Below are 19944 nucleotides of genomic sequence, written 5' to 3'. Positions count from 1 at the left end.
TTATAGAAATCGGACCAAGATTGGACCAAACGGGCCAAACCGGTCCAACCGGACCCAAAGTGGGCCCTTGGCCCAACTAAACTAAACCAAAACCCTAGTTTTCAGCACTCTCTCTCCTCACAACACACTAAACACGCTGAAAATGGAGGCTATGGAGGGAAGAACACTCTCTCAAGTTCTTTCTCTCACTTGATCTTCAAACCACCATAACTTTTGATCTAGAGCTCCAATTGCCGCTCCGTTTGTGGCCACGCGTTCACCGCGGAGAGCTCTACAAAACCCATACAATTAATCTTGAGGTAAGCCACGTTTTACTGTTCGAAATTCCAGCCCTTGATTTCGAGTTTCATGAGCAAAAATGTTGAGATTTTGGGTTCTTTGATGTTATAGGACCCAACTCTCTTGAAGGAGAAGGTTAATCTTGTCTCCTTGGACCTTGGGTGTGGTAAGATTCTCAACCCTAGTGTAATTTGTTGTTCTATGAGGTTTGGGCATTGAGATGTTGTGTATGGGTATGATGATTGTGGCTTAGGTTGTGTATATGTGAATATTGGAGCTTGATTGGTGATTTTGGAAAGCTTGGAAGAGGGTTTTGTGTGACAAAATCTGTTCTTGGAGGTGTTGAGACCTTGAGAGCTTGAGGACAAGTGGTTTGGAAGTGCTCCGGTTGAGCTTGGGAAATCGGCTAAGGTATGGTTTCGGTTTTCCGTATCTAATATGTAATGTGGTAGGAAATACTTAGGCTAGAGGCCCTAAGATAGGCATTGAATTGTTGGTGTTGTTGAATAGTTGAGATATATGATGTGTTCATATTTGTGATTATGAATATTGATGCCTTGATTGTGTGATGTATGAGAAATGCATGTTGTGATATATGCTTGATGGGTGATTGAGGTTGAATTGATGGGTGGTACCATGTTGATGGTGAGTATGATGTTGATCATGTATAATGATGGTTGATTTGGAAATTAATATTATTGGAAATTGGGATGAGAAGGATGTATGACATGAGATTGTGTTTGTCCTTTAGCCATTGATTAAGAAGTGTTAAAATGGTTGGAGGTAGTTTTGGAAATTTCGGTAAAATGTCAATGTGTGAGTTGAGGATGGTTTGTTGTTGATTTTGGTACATTTCGAATGATTTCAAAGAGAAGGGTTGAAATTGGCATGTTTTGATTGATTTTGAAAAGAGTTGAAAGTGGCTTGTTTTGAAAATGGCACTTTGTGATTTTGAATGAAAACATGGTTTTTGGGCATACTTTGACGGGACATAACTTGGACTACGAATCTCTGATTTGTGCCAAATCTATTTAGAAATGAAATTGGATCCGGGATGTCCATGCCGTTTGAAGAACGGGTGAAAAATGATTTAAAATGAGAGAGTTATGACCGTCGGAAGATTGGGGGTTGAATCTGTGAATTCTGCAGTTTTTAACTTAGAAAATTTTTAGCAGAATGACCCCCCGCGCGTAGGCGCACCTGGCGCGTACGCGCCGTTCTTCCAGGAAGCGCCATCCACGCGTGCGCGTGATGTGCGCGGGCGCACCGAATGTGCTGCACCCAATGCCCAGCCATTTTCCAGAGAGTTGTGCCAGAGTTGTGCCAATTTTGTGCCTGGGGCACAAGAGTACCCACGCGTACGCGTGGCTGACGCGTGCGCGTTGTTTGGCTAATTTTCAACCCGCGCATTCACGCGTATGACGCTTGCGCGTAGATGAGTTATAAGGCCATCCAATATTAGGATAACCATCCACACACCTAGTAAATTAAACATCCAATATATCCATTGTTCACATTGTTTAATATTTTCATTGTCTACCTATATTTTTCTAACAGAAATATACAATAAAGGAAAGAAGTTAATTTCAATCAATAAGTCAATAAATTTTATAAAATATATTTCTCCATTCTAAGAAAAAAATCTCGATTAGATACATTTTAATTACACTTGAAAATTTATTTATAAATTTTGTTTATAATTCTTCTACGTTTCTCATAAGTTAAGTTAAATTGTTTGCTGTAAGACAAGTATAAATATCATGAAATCAGTTGGGATTTTCAATAATCTTCTAATCCTGTGTTCGCTAAATTATTTTAGTCCTAATAATGGCTTATTTCTCTCAATATGCTAAGAGCCACTACTTAATTTCATATATTTCTAAACATCATATATATGTATAGAAAAAATGGTGATAGTAAGCTTTAGAAAAGAGATTCATCAATATCAACTCAATAAAGTACCAAAAAATTCTCTCTTATATTGGAGGTAAGTAGTGCTGTTCTTCTCTGTTAGCTTACCTTTTGGCTTATGTTATATTCACAATAGGTTTTATGGACAAATTTTTTCTTGTCAAGGTCATGAGTAAAAGTTGAACTAACACAATTTATACTATTTTTCTTTTAATTTAAGGTGAAAAAAATTATGGATGATAATTGCTTAATTTATCATAAATATACATCTATTAATAGGTAATATTGTCTAAAAATATGATGAATTATTTTCAAGTATATATAATTCATAGAAAATAATGAGAATATATTATTTAAAAGTTAAAATTTGAATTGATATATATTTCTATTTATTTTGGATAATTTTAGGTGTAATCCAATAAAGTTTGAAAAATGAATGCTTTGATCAAGTATCTTGTATGAAGATCCAGATCAAAAATATTTTTAAGAAGATTGAAAGAAGATCGATACGAAAGATAGTATGTGATATTTGCCAACAAGACAAAAGATATCTACAAGCGGGTGTACTAGGCTATCTCAAAATAAATTTGTACTTCTTTCAATGTTCAAATTTTTTACAACTTAAGCTACATTTATTACTTGACTCCTCTGTCTATACGTATAGGAAGTGAATCCTTTGAAGAAGTATTTTTGGTGTTCCTTGAATCAATGATAGATCGGTTTCTTTGTCCCTCTTTCTTCTATTGTGATATTGTATATTCTAGATCATGATCATTTAATAAATTCAGTTATGATTCAAATAACCACAAAAATTTATATATTTAAATCTTGTTGGAAAAAAGGAGATACATTTCTAACCTCATTAGATAGTGCTCTATAAAGTAAGGATAGCGGCTCCTCATCATTCAAACTTTTAATAATAAAAAACATAAACTATGTTGGTTACCTTAACTTTTGTTTATGAAAACAACAAGAAATAATCTTGCTAGTATCATATATATTATTGTGAAGGTAACAATAAAACATCCATACAGGTATAACCTTATTTAAAAGAAGGAGAAGACGACTTACATTCATTAGCACAGTATAATATTTTAGTACTTTATTGACTTGATGATGAATGCTTTTTGTAATGCTTATTATCCACATTTCTACATATGATGTAAAAAAATATATAAAATTAAGTAATGAATATTGGCACAGCATGAAAAAGGAACTACTTAGCCTAAAACAATTTAGAGAACACAATATTAAGATTATTATTATTAACAAATTACATTGGATCCTAACTATTATCTATGATATTTATACTTGATTTCCAGCAAAAAAGAAAAAAAAACTTGTTATCATGAAAGAGAAATTAAAAATTCAAAAACTGCTATGATGGATATGATTCATCCTTTCCAATCTTTCATCCGTTTTCATCTCGTACACCTATAAGTCCACCATGCAATTCTTCAAAGACTTAATCTTTTTTTTATTAATACTACATGATCAAAAAAGTTTATCCTATTTTTTGTCAACACCCACATATTAAAGATATTTTTATACTCAATTTTAAATCCTAAATCATAATTTTAATAATATAAAAATAAAATGTTAGCTAATATTAATAAAAATATTAGTCCAATATTTCTCTTTTTTCTTTAAAAATCTATAAATTATTCACAAAAATCTTTCGGACTTATTTATCCTATTACTATGCATTTTTAGTTAAAATCAAGATGAATCTAAGCAAGATTCTTTTTCTTGAATGGAGCAACGACTTCTGTAAAATTTATTATAAATGATAATTAAGTTGAATAATAAAATTAATTTATTTATTTTCATTAATTTCTTCCTTTCATATTATATATATTAGTTAATGTTGAATAATACATATATTGATCTCATTAATTACTTCTTTATCTGTAGTTAATGATTGTTAGCAAGAAATAAATTCTCATAAATGAGATTTTATTTCCATATTAGAGACTCTAAATAATTTTATATGATTAATGTATTTCTAATTAAATACTTTTAGGATGTTTTAAAACTATGATATATTCCTAAGAATATATTTTGGAAACTAAATGAATGGTGGTAAGGTTAGATTTAAAACTCTTTTCAAATATTAGAAACAAAATTAAATTAAATCAAATTAAACATTAATGGGTCACCAAAAAAAATTAAACATTAATGGTAATTTTTAAATTCTTTTCAAATGCTAAAATCAAAAAACACATATTTTATCATATTCATCATAATATAGTGATCCTAATAATATAATATATAAAGTATTTTTTTGTCCCAAAAATTTTAAAATATTCAAAAATATTTTTATTTTTAATAATTTTATCCTCAATATATAAAATAAATTTCAATTTTATTTTTACTATCTAAATCCTTTTTTATATTCCAATTTTACCATTGTTTTCTTCTTCACTTTTTGTTTACTACAAAAAAGTAGGTCGAAACCGTTGAACTTACGTTGGATTCTGTATAATTATTCAATGATAATATATTACTGTTAGACAACATCTCTCAAAAATAAGCTAGGCAAAAAAATTGTTACCATCGAATTAATCAGACGAAAAATATCACCAGGATTGACAAAACTATTTAACAATTACGTCAGATTAAATCTATAAGTAATTATCGTCGAATATCTTTGTTAGTAATTTCTACAGTAATTATTAGATAATTTTAATTTTAAAAATTGAAATAATTAATTACGTACAAAACTTTTTCTTTGTAAATTTGAAGGTAATGTCCAGGTTAAGAAAAAATTAATTTCCATAGTCAATATTTATTCACCATTAAACATAATCGAAACTAAATTTTATTTTTAATTAAAATGACAAATGAAGATGTCAATTATTTTTTATGTCAAATTAAATTTATGAAATAAAATAAATGTCAAATAACAAAGTACTAAACAAAATAAAAGAAATGTCGAATAAGAAAGTATGAAAAGAAATTCTAGCTTTGGGTCCTCAAAACTATCGTGGTCTCCCTCCTTGTTGTCCTTCTCTTCTTGCGTCAACGGTAGTGCAAAGTATAATAACCCAAAATTCACAATTTTTTTTCTTGATGATAGGAATGATATCATATTCTCCCACATTTACCAATCAAAATCACCTATACATCGGTTGGAGAGGAAAGAAAAACATGTCTTATAAGGATGTGGATATTTCACCCTTGTGTACGCGTTTTGATGGGTGAATATGAAGGATCTCTACTCTCAAGAACAAAACCGTGAGATACAAAATGCTAAAGTAAAAATATCTACAAGCGGATGGGCTAAGTTGTTGCATAGTTTAAGAGCACCTTTTGGGCATGCTCTGGGAGTCTTTACATGCTAAATTAGGTAATCTAAGTGATATATGTGGCATGAATGTTCATGAATATGCATTTGGAACTTTGAAGTACTAGACTTGCGATATTGAGACTGATCAACTTAATATCACTTGTTGGTGTGAACTGGGACCCGATGTCGACTTGTGGACACGGTCGCGGGCGAGGTAGAGGTAGAATAGGTAATGCAAACCCTGGAATGGCAGGTAACGACCCTGTGGACTTTATGACTGCCCTGAAAAATATGGTTGTGGCTATGCAGGTGACAACGGAAGTGTTGGGAAATCAAATAAATAATGGGAATGGGAATAACAGTTAAGAGGGGCCGATGACACTTGCTACTTTTCTGAAGGTGCATCTTCCGACCTTTAGAGGGACCACGAACCCTACAGAGGCCGATAACTGGCTCCAAGCAATGGAGTGGGCTTTGCAAGCTCAACGGGTTCCCGAAGAACAATGGGTGGAGTTTGGGACCTACAAGTTATAGGGTGAAGCTCAATATTGGTGGCGGGGAACATGACATATTCTACAACTAGATGGCCCTGTAATGTCTTGGGAAGTGTTTCGGATGGAGTTCAACAGGAAATACTTTCCTAGTTCAGTTAGAAACACTAAGGAGTTTGAGCTGCTGCAGTTAAAACAGGGTCAGATGTTTATTGCTGAGTACACTAAAAAATTTGAAGAACTGTGCCAATTTTCCCAAATCTGCCAAGGTGAACCAAAAAATTTTGCTGAATGAAAATGTATAAAGTACGAGGGAGGACTTCGAAGTGACATTCTGAGCTCCGTTGGGCCGATGGAGATTAGGGTTTTTTCTGAACTTGTGAATAAGAACCGAGTCGTGGAAGAGAGTGTAAGGAAGGCAGTAGTGGAGAAAGAGAGCCAAAGGATGCCTTTCCAGAGAACCAAGGGGTAGGACTTTTAAGCGTGGAGGCTTTGTACCACAACAGAATCAAGGTCAGAACAACTTCCGCAGCCCTAATAACAATGATAATCGAGGGAGAAGGTTTGGGAAGAAGCCATAGAATGAGCCGAGTTGTCCGAGGTACGGGAGTCATCATCCTGGAGTTCCGTGCAGAGCTGATTAGGCGTGTGCTACTATTGTGGACGAGCCGGACATATGGCCTGGAATTGTTCGAAGAAGAAAAGGTATGAAGCCGAGAGAGCCCAACAACCAGGATGAGTATTCACTACATCTGCTGCAAGTGCCGAGGAATCCGAGACATTGAGTAGAGGTAACTGTGAAATAGCTGGTAAAAATTTAAATGTTTTATTTGATTCTCGAGCGACACATTCATTCATAATATTCGAGAAGGCTAGTGAGTTAGGATTGAAGATGGTTGTGTTGGGTTATGATTTGAAGGTGCATAACTCTACTTCTAAAGCCATTCTGACTAGATTAGACTATCCACAAATTTCGTTTCGAGTTAAACAGCGAGATTTTGTCCATGATCTGATTTGTTTGCCGATGATTGGTCTTGATCTCATCTTGGGATTGGATTAGTTGTCTAAGAATTGTGTTTTGCTTGACTGTTCTAAAAAGTCATTGCATTTCATGTCGAAAGGGTCAGAAGGACCGGTTGTAGCGAAAGGTTATTATCTGAACTCTGTTATAGTAAACTGTTTTGGATATGAATGTCAGGGTGTTATGCTGTTAGCTGCGAATACGTTGGATGAGGATTAATGTTTAGAACAGATTCTGGTCGTGAATGAATTTCTTGAAGTGTTTCCAGACGACATTCCTGAATTCCCTTTTCCTCGAGAAATTGAGTTTGCGATTGAGTTGGTGCCTGGAGCTGGGCCAATCTCAATTGCGCCTTACCAAAAGTTGCCGTTGGAATTGATTGAACTTAAATCTCAGCTGGAAGAACTGATGAGTAAGAATTTCATCTGACCGAGTGTTTCTCTGTGCGGAGCGTCAGTATTACTGGTGAAGAAGAAAGATGGAAGTATGCATCTGTGTATAGACTATCGGAAACTGAACAAAGTCACCTTGAAGAATAAATATCCGTTACCAAGAATCGATGATCTGATGGACCAACCGCAGGATACTGGGGTATTTTCCAAGATTGACCTTAGGTCTAGTTATCACCAGATAAGAGTGAGAGACGTGGATATTCTGAAAACCGCCTTCAGAATTCGTTACAGCCACTATAAATATACGATAATGTCGTTTGGGCTAACCAATGTCCCGGTGGTGTTTTTGGACTACATGAATCAGATTTTCCATCCATTCTTAGACAAATTCGTCGTCGTCTTCATTGATGACATCCTCATTTATTCCAAAATCGAAGAAGAATATGTCGAACACTTACGGATTGTGCTACAAATCCTGAAGAAAAAAAATACTATGCCAAGTTATCTAAATGCGAGTTTTGGAAGGATGAGGTGAAGTTTATTGATCATGTGGTAAGTCAACAAGGAATCGCTGTGGATCCTGCTAAGGTGGTGGTGGTAATGGATTGGGGGAGACCAACCTCTGTGATGGAGATTAGGAGTTTTCTCGGTTAAGCGGGTTATTACCAAAAGTTTATCAAGGGTTTCTCGCAGCTTGCTTTGCCTTTGACTAAGCTAACTAGGAAGGATGCGCCATTTGTTTGGACCTCTGAATGCGAGGAAATTTTCCAAGAATTGAAGCAGAAGTTGACCACTACACCTGTGTTAGTGTTGCTTGAGCCTAACAAACCTTTGAGGTGTACTATGATGCATCATTGAAGGGTTTGGGGTATGTGCTAATGTAGCACCGTAATGTCATGGCATACACTTTACGGCAGTTGAGACTGTGGTATGCGAAATTGCTACTCAGGTTGTGAATTGTTGTTCGAAATTGATTCCCTGGCAATGGCACCAAAAACGGATGCACAGGACCATGGTCTAAACATATCTTCACAACTTCACATAACTAACCAGCAAGTACACTGGGTTGTCCAAGTAATACCTTACGTGAGTAAGGGTCGAATCCCACGAAGATTGTCGGTATGAAGCAAGCTATGGTCACCTTGTAAATCTCAGTCAGGCGTATATCAAATGGTTATGGAGTTTTCGAACATAATATAATAAAATAGGGATAGAAATACTTATGTAATTCATCGGTGAGAATTTCAGATAAGCGAATGGAGATGCTTTCGTTCCTCTGAACCTCTGCTTTCCTGCTATCTTCATCCAGTCAGTCTTACTCATTTCCATGGCTGGCTTTATGTGATACATCACCATTGTCAATGGCTACTTTCGGTCTTCTCTCGGGAAAATGATCCAAATGCCCTGTCACGGTACGGCTAATCGTCTGGAGGCATCACCCTTGTCAATGGCTTCATCTTATCCTCTCAGTGAAAATGGTCAACGCACCCTGTCACGGCACGGCTATTCATCTGTCGGTTCTCGATCATGCTGGAATAGGATTTACTATCCTTTTGCGTCTGTCACTAACGCCCCGCAATCGCGAGTTTGGAGCTCGTCACAGTCATCCAATCATTGAATCCTACTCGGAATACCACAGACAATGTTTAGACCTTCTGGATTCTCTTGAATGCCGCCATCATTCTAGCTTACACCACGAAGATTCTGGTTAGGAGATCTAAGAGATACTCATTCAGTCTAAGGTAGAACGAAAGTGGTTGTCAGGCATGCGTTCATAGGGAATGATGATGATTGTCACGTTCATCACATTCAGATTGAAGTACAAATGAATATCTTAGAAGCGAAACAAGATGAATTGAATAAAAAACAGTAGTACTTTGCATTAATCTTTGAGGAATAGCAGAGCTCCACACCTTAATCTATGGAGTGTAGAAACTCTACCGTTAAAAATACATAAGTGAAAGTCCAGGCATGGCCGAGAGGCCAGCCCTCAAACGTGATCTAAGATAGCATACAACTGATCAAAGATACCTAATACAATAGTAAAAGGTCTTATTTATAATAAACTAGCTACTAGGGTTTACAGAAGTAAGTAATTGATGCATAAATCCACTTCCGGGGCCCACTTGGTGTGTGCTTGGGCTGAGCTTGAGTGTTGCACGTGTAGAGGTCCTTCTTGGAGTTGAACGCCAGTTTTTGTGCCAGTTTCGGCGTTCAACTCTGGTTTTGGGTCCTTTTCTGGTGCTGGACGCCAGATTTGGGCAGAGAGCTGGCGTTGAACGCCAGTTTGCGTCGTCTAAACTTGGCCAAAGTATGGACTATTATACATTGCTCAGTTAACCGCTCAGTCTCAAGTTTTCACTTGACACCTACACGCCACAAGCACATGGTTAGGGACAGCTTGGTTTAGCCGCTTAGACCAGGATTTTATTCCTTTAGGCCCTCCTATCCACTGATGCTCAAAGCCTTGGAATCCTTTTTATTTGCCCTTGCCTTTTGGTTTTAAGGGTTATTGGCTTTTTGCTCTTGCCTCTTGGTTTTAAGAGCTTTTGGCTTTTTCTGCTTGCTTTTTCTTTTTCTTTCTATATTTTTTTTTCGCTATTTTTTTTTCTGCAAGCTTTGTTCTTTGCTGCTTTTTCTTGCTTCAAGAATCATTTTTATGATTTTTCAGATTATCAAATAACATGTTTCCTAGTCATCATTCTTTCAAGAGCCAACATATTTAACATTCTTAAACAACAGCTTCAAAAGACATATGCACTGTTCAAGCTTACATTCAGAAAACAAGAAGCATTGTCACCACATCAATATAATTAAGCTAAGTTCAAGGATAAATTCGAAACCCATGTACTTCTTGTTCTTTTCAATTAAAACATTTTTCATTTAAGAGAGGTGATGGATTCATAGGACATTTATAACTTTAAGACAAAGTTACTAACTACTAATGATCATGTAATGAAGACACAAACACGGACAAACACATAACATAGAAAACGAAAAACAGAGAAAGTAAGAACAAGGAATGAATCCACCTTAGTGATGGTGGCGTTTCCTTCTTGAGGAACCAATGATGTCCTTAAGCTCTTCTATGTCTCTTCCTTGTCTTTGTTGCTCCTCCCTCATTTCTTGTTGATCTTCTCTTATTTCATGGAGCATGATGGAGTGCTCTTGATGTTCCACCCTTAGTTGTCCCATATTGGAACTCAATTCTCCTAGGGAGGTGTTGATTTGCTCCCAATAGTTTTGTGGAGGAAAGTGCATTTGAGGCATCTCCGGGATCTCATGGTGATGAGCTTCATACGCCTCTTGAGCTCCATGAGTGGGCTCTCTTGCTTGCTCCATCTTTTTCTTAGTGATGGGCTTGTCCTCTTTGATGAGGATATCTCCCTCTATGTCAATCCCAGCCGAATTGCATAGGTGGCAAATGAGGTGAGGAAAGGCTAACCTTGCCATGGTGGAGGACTTGTCAGCCACCTTGTAGAGTTCTTGAGGTATAATCTCATGAACTTCCACCTCTTCTCCAATCATGATGCTATGGATCATGATGGCCCGGTCTATAGTAACTTCAGACCGGTTGCTAGTGGGAATGATTGAGCATTGAATGAACTCCAACCATCCTCTAGCTACAGGCTTGAGGTCCAATCTTCTTAGTTGAACCGGCTTGCCTTTGGAGTCAATCTTCCATTGAGCTCCTTCTACACATATGTCCATAAGGACTTGGTCCAACCTTTGATTAAAGTTGACCCTTCTAGTGTAGGGGCGTTCATCTTCTTGCATCATGGGCAAGTTAAACGCCAACCTCACATTCTCCGGACTAAAATCTAAGTATTTCCCCCGAACCATTGTAACATAGTTCTTTGGATCCGGGTTCTTACTTTGATCATGGTTCTCAGTGATCCATGCATTGGCATAGAACTCTTGAACCATTAGGATGCCGACTTGTTGGATGGGATTTGTTAGAACTTCCCAACCTCTTCTTTGAATTTCATGTCGGATCTTCGGATACTCATTTCTTTTGAGTTTGAAAGGGACCTCGGGGATCACCTTCTTCTTGGCCACAACATCATAGAAGTGGTCTTGATGGGCTTTGGAGATTAACCTTTCCATCTCCCATGACTCGGATGTGGAAGCTTTTGTCTTCCCTTTCCCCTTTCTAGAGGATTCTCCGGTCTTAGGTGCCATCAATGGTAATGGAAAAACAAAAGCTTATGCTTTTACCACACCAAACTTAGAATTTTGCTCGCCCTCGAGCAAGAGAAGAAAGAATAGAGGAAGAAGAAGAAGAAATGGAGGAGAGGGAGAAAGTGATGTGGTTCTGCCAAGAAGGGTATAGAGGGTTTGTGTGGTGTGAATTTGAAGAAGAATGGAGGGATTTATATAGGGAAGGGAGGGGGGAAGGTTTCGGCCATATGGGTGGGTTTGGGTGGGAAATTGGTTTTGAATTTTGAAGGTAGGTGGGGTTTACGAGGTAGGTTTATAGGGAAGAGTGGATGGATGTGAGTGGTGAAGAGGTGATGGGGAAGAGAGATTGAGGTGATTGGTGAAGAGTTTTGGGGAAGAGTGTTTATGGGATTGTGTGAAAGAGGGGTGAGAAGAAGTGAGTGGAGGTAGGTGGGGATCCTGTGGGGTCCACAGATCCTGAGATGATCCTGTGGGGTTCACAGATCCTGAGGTGTTCAAGGATTTACAACCTTGCACCAAATTAGGCATGTAAAATGCCCTTGCACACAACTCTGGGCGTTCAGCGCCAGGTTGGTGCCTATTTTAGGCGTTCAACGCCCATTTGTTGCCATTTCTGGCGTTGAATGCCAGAACCATGCTTGTTCTGGGCGTTCAGCGCCAGGATGCTGCCCATTTTGGGCGTTCAGCGCCAGAACCATGCTCTGTTCTGGCGTTGAACGCCAGGCAGATGCTTCCTCCAGGGTGTGATTTTTCTTCTGCTGTTTTTGATTTCGTTTTCAATTTTTATATTTATTTTGTGACTCCACATGATCATGAACCTATAAAGACATATAACTAAGAAAAATATAGTTAGATAAATAAAAATTGGGTTGCCTCCCAACAAGCGCTTCTTTAATGTCAATAGCTTGACAGTGGGCTCTCATGGAGCCTCACAGATGTTCAGAGCATTGTTGAGACCCTCCAACACCAAACTTAGAGTTTGGTTGTGGCCTCCCAACACCAAACTTAGAGTTTGACTGTGGGGGCTTGGTTTGACTCTGCTTTGAGAAAAGCTTTTTCTGCTTCCTCTCCATGGATGCAGAGAGGGATCCTTGAGTTGTAAACACAAGGTTGTCCGTATTCAATTGAAGGACTAATTCTCCTCTGTCCACATCAATCACAGCTCTTGCTGTGGCTAGGAAAGGTCTTCCTAGGATGATGGATTCATCCTCTTCCTTTCCAGTATCCAGGACTATGAAATCAGCAGGGATGTAAAGGCCTTCAACCTTTACTAACACGTCCTCTACTTGTCCATAAGCCTGTTTTCTTGAATTGTCTGCCATCTCTAATGAGATTTTAGCAGCTTGCACCCCATAGATTCCCAATTTCTCTATTACAGAGAGGGGCATGAGGTTTATTCCTGAACCAAGGTCACACAGAGCCTTAAAGATCATGGTGCCTATGGTACAGGGTATTATGAACTTTCCAGGATCCTATCTCTTCTGAGGCGATGTCAGTTGATCCAGATCACTTAGTTCATTGATGAACAAGGGAAGTTCAACTTCCCAAGTATCAATGCCAAATAATTTGGCATTCAGCTTCATGATTGCACCAAGAAACTTGGCAGTTTGCTCTTCAGTAACATCCTCATTCTCTTCAGAAGAGGAATACTCATCAGAGCTCATGAAGGGCATAAGGAGGTTCAATGGAATCTCTATGGTCTCTAGATGAACCTCAGAGTCCTTTGGTTCCTCAGAGGGAAGCTCCTTATTGATCACTGGACGTCCCAGGAGGTCTTCCTCCTTGGGATTCACGTCCTCCTCTCCTTTTTTTGGGTTCGGCCATGGTGCTTATGTCAATGGCCTTGCACTCTCCTTTTGGATTATCTTCTGTATTGCTTGGGAGAGTACTAGGAGGGATTTCAGTGATCCTTTTACTCAGCTGGCCCACTTGTGCTTCCAAATTTCTAATGGAAGACCTTGTTTCATTCATGAAACTTACAGTGGCCTTAGATAGATCAGAGACTAAGTTTGCTAAATTAGAAGTATTTTGTTCAGAGTTCTCTGTCTGTTGCTGAGTGGATGATGGAAAAGGCTTGCTATTGCTAAACCTGTTTCTTCCACCATTATTAAAGCCTTGTTGAGGCTTTTGATCATTCCATGAGAAATTTGGATGATTTCTTCATGATGAGTTATAGGTGTTTCCATAAGGTTCACCTAAGTAATTCACCTCTGCTATTGCAGGGTTCTCAGGATCATAAGCTTCTCCTTCAGAAGATGCCTCTTGAGTATTGTTGGATGCAGCTTGCATTCCATTCAGACTCTGAGAAATCATGTTGACTTGCTGAGTTAATATTTTGTTCTGAGCCAATATGGCATTCAGAGTATCAATCTTAAGAACTCCCTTTTTCATAGGCGTCTCATTATTCACAGGATTCCTTTCAGAAGTGTACATGAACTGGTTATTTGCAACCATGTCAATGAGTTCTTGAGCTTCTGCAGGCGTTTTCTTTAGGTGAATGGATCCACCTGCAGAGGTATCCAATGACATCTTAGATAACTCAGACAGACCATCATAGAATATTTCCAGGATGGTCCATTCTGAAAGCATGTCAGAAGGACACTTTTTGGTCAGTCCTTTGTATCTCTCCCAAGCTTCATAGAGGGATTCACCTTCTTTCTGTCTGAAGGTTTGAACATCCACTCTGAGCTTGCTCAGCTTTTGAGGAGGAAAGAACTTGGCTAAGAAAGCCGTGACCAGCTTATCCCAAGAGTTCAGACTATCTTTAGGTTGAGAATCCAACCATATTCTAGCTCTGTCTCTTACAGCAAATGGGAAAAGCATGAGCCTGTAGACCTCAGGATCTACTCCATTAGTCTTAACAGTATCACAGATCTGCAAGAATTCAGTTAAGAACTAAAAAGGATCTTCAGATGGAAGTCCCTGAAACTTGCAGTTTTGCTGCATCAGAGAAACTAGCTGAGGTTTCGGCTCAAAGTTGTTTGCTCCAATGGCAGGAATGGAGATGCTTCTTCCATGTAAATTGGAATTAGGTGCAGTAAAGTCACCAAGCATCCTCCTTGCATTATTATTATTTTCGGCTGCCATTTCCTCTTCCTGTTCAAAAATTTCTGACAGGTGCTTCCTGGTTTGTTGTAATTTAGCTTCTCTTAATTTTCTCTTCAGAGTCCTTTCAGGTTCTGGATCTGCTTCAACAAGAATGTTTTTGTCCTTGCTCCTGCTCATATGACAAAGAAGAGGGCACAGAAAAATAATAATAATAGAGATCCTTTATACCACAGTATAGGGATCCCTTTGTGAGTGAAAGAAAAGAGGGAGACAAAGAATGTGATGTAAAGAAAGAAACACAACTGTGAGGAGGGCAGAGATGTGAGATGAGATGTTAGTAAATGAATAAACAAATAGAATAAGATGGGAGAAGGATTTTCGAAAATAATTTTTTTTTGAAAAAGAGTTAGTGATTTTCGAAAATAATTTTTGAAAAAGGTTAGTAGTTTTTTTTTCTTCGAAAATTCAAAAAAATAATTAGTTAATTAAAAAGAAATTTTTGAAAAAGGGGAAAGATATTTTTGAAAATTAGAGAGAGAGTTAGTTAGGTAGTTTTGAAAAAGATAAGAAACAAACAAAAAGTTAGTTAGTTAGTTGAAACAAATTTTGAAAATCAATTTTGAAAAGATAAAAAAATAGGAAGTTAGAAAAGATATTTTGAAAATCAACTTTTTGAAAAAGATAAGATAAGAAGATATTTTTTTTTTGAAAAGATATGATTGAAATTAGTTTTGAAAAAGATTTGATTTTTAAAATCACAATTAATGACTTGATTCACAAGAAATCACAAGATATGATTCTAGAACTTAAAGTTTGAATCTTTCTTAACAAGTAAGTAACAAACTTGAAATTTTTGAATCAAAACATTAATTGCTATTGTTATTTTCGAAAATTTGATATAAAAATAAGAAAAAGATTTTTGAAAAATATTTTTGGAATTTTCGAAAATAACTAAGAAATTTGAAAAAGATTTGATTTTTGAAAAAGATTTTGAAAAAGATAAGATTTTTAAATTGAAAATTTGATTTGACTCATGAAAACAACTAGATTTTAAAAATTTTTGAAAAAGTCAAATCTAATTTTCGAATTTATGAGAGAGAAAAAGGGAAAGATATTTTTTTTTTATTTTTGAAAATTTTTTTTTTGATGAGAGAAAAACACTAAAAAGATGCAATGCATGAAATTTTTAGATCAAAACATGTGATGCATGCAAGAATGTTATGAATGTCAAGATGAACACCAAGAACACTATGAAGATTATGATGAACACCAAGAACATATTTTTGAAAAATTTTTAATGAAAAGAAAACATGCAAGACACCAAACTTAGAATTCTTTAATGCTTAGACACTAAGAATTCAAGAATGCATATGAAAAACAAGAAAAGACACAAAACATGCAAATGCAAAGATCAAACAAGAAGACTTACCAAGAACAACTTGAAGATCATGATGAACACTATGAATGCATGAATTTTCGAAAAATGCAAGATGCATATGCAAGTGACACCAAACTTATGATGTGACTCAAGACTCAAACAAGAAACACAAAAAATATTTTTGATTTTTATGATTTTCTAATTTTTTTGTATTTTTTTTTTCGAAAATTATTATGAAAAAGAAAAATAAGGAATCCAAAATTTTTAATATGAATTCCAGGAATCTTGCATTCTTAGTCTAAAGCTTTAGTCCAGGAATTAGACATGGCTCACTAGCCAGCCAAGCTTTCAATGAAAGCTCCGGTCCAAAACACTAGACATGGCCAATGGCCAGCTAAGCTTCAGCATGTAAATCAGGAACAGCGGTAGGTGGATTAACAACAACTAGCTTACTCTTGATAACAAATTGCAAGCCTCAGTCCAAATGAATTTAGACATGGCTTTACAGCCAGCCAGGCTTAGCATGCTTCATGAAACACTAGAATTCATTCTTAAAAATCTGAAGAAAAATATATTTTTGAAAACATTTTTTTTTGAAAGCAAAGGAGAAATTTTGGAAAGATTTTGGAAAAATTTTTTTTTTGAAAAGAAAACCAAAAAGGATTACCTAATCTGAGCAACAGGATGAACCGTCAGTTGTCCAAACTCGAACAATCCCCGGCAACGGTGCCAAAAACTTGGTGTTGTTGCCGGATCAAACTTGGCACTGATGTTACCGGACCAAAAGCTTGCCGAAAACTCGAACAATCCCCGGCAACGGCGCCAAAAACTTGGTATGCGAAATTGCTACTCAGGTTGTGAATTGTTGTTCAAAATTGATTCCCTGGCAATGGCACCAAAAACGGATGCACAGGACCATGGTCTAAACATATCTTCACAACTTCGCATAACTAACCAGCAAGTGCACTGGGTCGTCCAAGTAATACCTTACGTGAGTAAGGGTCGAATCCCACGGAGATTGTCGGTATGAAGCAAGCTATGGTCACCTTGTAAATCTCAGTCAGGCGGATATCAAATGGTTATGGAGTTTTCGAACATAATATAATAAAATAGGGATAGAAATACTTATGTAATTCATCGGTGAGAATTTCAGATAAGCGAATGGAGATGCTTTCGTTCCTCTGAACCTCTGCTTTCCTGCTATCTTCATCTAGTCAGTCTTACTCCTTTCCATGGCTAGCTTTATGTGATACATCACCATTGTCAATGGCTACTTTCGGTCTTCTCTCGGGAAAATGATCCAAATGTCCTGTCACGGCACGGCTAATCGTCTGGAGGCATCACCCTTGTCAATGGCTTCATCTTATCCTCTCAGTGAAAATGGTCAACGCACCCTGTCACGGCACGGCTATTCATCTGTCGGTTCTCGATCATGCTGGAATAGGATTTACTATCCTTTTGCGTCTGTCACTAACGCCCTGCAATCACGAGTTTGGAGCTCGTCACAGTCATCCAATCATTGAATCCTACTCGGAATACCACAGACAAGGTTTAGACTTTCCGGATTCTCTTGAATGCCGCCATCATTCTAGCTTACACCACGAAGATTCTGGTTAGGAGATCTAAGAGATACTCATTCAGTCTAAGGTAGAACGGAAGTGGTTGTCAGGCACGCGTTCATAGGGAATGATGATGATTGTCACGTTCATCCCATTCAGATTGAAGTACGAATGAATATCTTTGAAGCGAAACAAGATGAATTGAATAGAAAACAGTAGTACTTTGCATTAATCTTTGAGGAACAGCAGAGCTCCACACCTTAATCTATGGAGTGTAGAAACTCTACCGTTAAAAATACATAAGTGAAAGTCCAGGCATGGCCGAGAGGCCAGCCCTCAAACGTGATCTAAGATAGCATACAACTGATCAAAGATACCTAATACAATAGTAAAAGGTCCTATTTATAATAAACTAGCTACTAGGGTTTACAGAAGTAAGTAATTGATGCATAAATCCACTTCCGGGGCCCACTTGGTGTGTGCTTGGGCTGAGCTTGAGTGTTGCACGTGTAGAGGTCTTTCTTGGAGTTGAACGCCAGTTTTTGTGCCAGTTTGGGCGTTCAACTCTGGTTTTGGATCCTTTTCTGGCGCTGGACGCCAGATTTGGGCAGAGAGCTGGCGTTGAACACCAGTTTGCATCATCTAAACTTGGCCAAAGTATGGACTATTATACATTGCTGGAAAGCCCTGGATGTCTACTTTCCAACGCAATTAGAAGCGCGCCATTTTGAATTCTGTAGCTCCATTAAATCCACTTTGAGTGAAGGGAGGTCAGAATCCAACAGCATCAGCAATCCTTCTTCAACCTCTGAATCTGATTTTTGCTCAAGTCTCTCAATTTCAGCCAGAAAATATCTGAAATCATAGAAAAATACACAAACTCATAGTAAAGTCCAGAAATGTGAATTTAACATAAAAACTAATGAAAACATCCCTAAAAGTAACTAGATCCTACTAAAAACATACTAAAAACAATGTCAAAAAGCGTATAAAGTATCCGCTCATCAGACTGCATGAAATAAATTATCTGACTTATGATCTAGAGCTTGCTGCCATTGTGTTTGTTCTGAAAGTTTGGAGGCATTAGTTGTATGCCATCAAGTTTCAAGTCTTCTCCGATCACAAGAGCTTGAGGTACCTTTTTTATTAGAAAGAACTGAATATGCGTCAGCAGAGGTGGATGGATCTGCTAAAAGACTATGAGTTCGAGTTAAACTACCCCCCAGGGAAAGCTAATGTTGTGGTGGATGCTTTGAGCTGAAAATTATTTTGTGCTGCTTAGATGATGATTCGAGAGGAAGAGTTGCTAAAGGCATTTGAGAGTCTGAACTTGGGGGGTCAAAAAGGTGTCTGATACTCTGTGTTTAAGTCAATTGCAAAATTTGAGTGACTTTAAGTCTGAAATCTTAAAAGCTCAACAAGACGATCAAGAGTTACAGAAGATGTTGCCGGCAATTGAGAAAGGAAAGTAGTGGAGAATTTTATGGGACGGAGATAGAATATGAAGGTACAAGAGTTGCATGCCGAATGTTGGGAATTTACGGCGAGATATCTTGAAGGAGGCACATAGGAGCGGATTCTCTATTTACCTGGGAAGTACTAAGATATACCATGATCTGAAAGCAATGTTCTAGTGGCCGGGACTGAAGAACGACGTAACATTGCATGTATTTAAGTGCTTGACTTGTCTGAAAGTCAAAATCGAACATCAGAGACCATCTGGAACCCTTCAGCCTTTAGAGATTCCACAATGAAAATGGGAGAGCATCGCAATGGATTTTATGTCGGGTTTCCTGAGAACTTAAGCTGGATTTGACGCTGTTTGGGTGATTGTGGATCGGCTGACAAAGTCGGCTCACTTTTTACCCATTCGAATGAATTGTACCTTAGAGGAACTAGCATGCTTGTACATCAAAGAAATTGTGAGGTTGCATGGCGTGCCTACTACCATAATCTCCCACAGAGATCCTTGTTTCACCTCAAGGTTTTGGGGAGCTTTTCAACGAGCATTTGGAACTCAATTAAGTTTAAGCACTACATATCAGCCTCAAACCTATGGTGAATCTGAGAGAACGATTCAAACCTTAAAGGATATACTGAGGGCATGTGTTTTGGACCAGCTGGCGAGTTGGGATCGGTATATGCCACTAGTGGAGTTTGCGTATAATAACAGCTACCATGCGAGAATTGAAATGGCTCTATATGAGGCTTTGTATGGGTGAAAGTGTCAATCTCCGCTATGCTAGTATGAAGCTGGGTAAACAAGCTTGTTAGGGCCTGAAATGATAGCTGAAACTGATGAACAGATCAAGAGAATCTGAGGCCAAATGCTTACTGCTCAGAGCCGCTAGAAAAGCTACACCGACAAGAGGCGAAAGCCCTTAGAGTTTGAGG

General features: G+C 37.7%; 1 non-coding gene across 1 annotated transcript; it reads left to right on the top strand.

Moving 5' to 3' along the window:
* The first annotated feature begins 14152 nt into the window (after positions 1-14152).
* LOC148550698 (small nucleolar RNA R71) lies at positions 14153-14256 on the top strand. The gene has a single exon (XR_015892533.1). It is a non-coding gene; the product is annotated as a small nucleolar RNA R71 (small nucleolar RNA).
* The last annotated feature ends 5688 nt before the right edge of the window (positions 14257-19944 follow it).

This window comes from Arachis ipaensis, chromosome B7 (genome assembly GCF_059453495.1).
Source record: "Arachis ipaensis isolate K30076 ecotype BB chromosome B7, ASM5945349v1, whole genome shotgun sequence".
Classification (NCBI taxonomy): domain Eukaryota; kingdom Viridiplantae; phylum Streptophyta; class Magnoliopsida; order Fabales; family Fabaceae; genus Arachis; species Arachis ipaensis.
Note: the sequence above shows the minus strand (reverse complement) of the source record. Positions and strands in the feature narration are given on the sequence as shown.